The following is a 1,150-nucleotide window of genomic DNA, read 5'->3' as shown; positions in this document are numbered from 1 at the left end:
ATTATAACTGTCTATGACGAGGATATTAGTCTCTGACGCCCAGACTATACCTGTATATTACGAGGATATTATACCTGTCTATGACGAGGATATTAATCTCTGACACCCAGATTATACCTGTCTATGACGAGGATATTAGTCTCTGATGCCCAGATTATACCTGTCTATGACGAGGATATTAGTCTCTGATGCCCAGATTATACCTGTCTATGACGAGGATATTAGTCTCTGATGCCCAGATTATACCTGTCTATGACGAGGATATTAGTCTCTGATGCCCAGATTATACCTGTCTATGAGGGGGATATTAGTCTTTGACGCCCAGATTATACCTGTCTATGACGAGGATATTAGTCTCTGACGCCCAGATTATACCTGTCTATGACGAGGATATTAGTCTCTGACGCCCAGATTATACCTGTCTATGACGAGGATATTAGTCTTTGACGCCCAGATTATACCTGTCTATGACGAGGATATTAGTCTCTGACGCGCAGATTATACCTGTCTATGACGAGGATATTAGTCTCTGATGCCAAGATTATACCTGTCTATGACGAGGATATTAGTCTCTGATGCCAAGATTATACCTGTCTATGACGAGGATATTAGTCTCTGACGCCCAGATTATACCTGTCTTTGACGAGGATATTAATCTCTGACACCCAGATTATACCTGTCTATGACGAGGATATTAGTCTCTGATGCCAAGATTATAACTGTCTATGACGAGGATATTAGTCTCTGATGCCAAGATTATACCTGTCTATGACGAGGATATTAGTCTCTGATGCCCAGATTATACCTGTCTATGACGAGGATATTAGTCTCTGGCGCCCAGATTATACCTGTCTATGACGAGGATATTAGTCTTTGACACCTACATTATACCTGTCTATGACGAGGATATTAGTCTCTGGCGCCCAGATTATACCTGTCTATTACGAGGATTTTAGTCTCTGACACCCAGATTATACCTGTCTATGACGAGGAGATTAGTCTCTGACACCCAGATTATACCTGTCTATGACGAGGAGATTAGTCTCTGACACCCAGATTATAACTGTCTATGACGAGGATATTAGTCTCTGACGCCCAGACTATACCTGTATATTACGAGGATATTAGTCTCTGACACCCAGATATACCT

Source organism: Lottia gigantea (genome assembly GCF_000327385.1).
Source record: "Lottia gigantea unplaced genomic scaffold LOTGIsca_311, whole genome shotgun sequence".
Lineage (NCBI taxonomy): Eukaryota > Metazoa > Mollusca > Gastropoda > Lottiidae > Lottia > Lottia gigantea.
The sequence above is the reverse complement of the archived record's forward strand: the minus strand, read 5'-3'. Positions refer to the sequence as shown.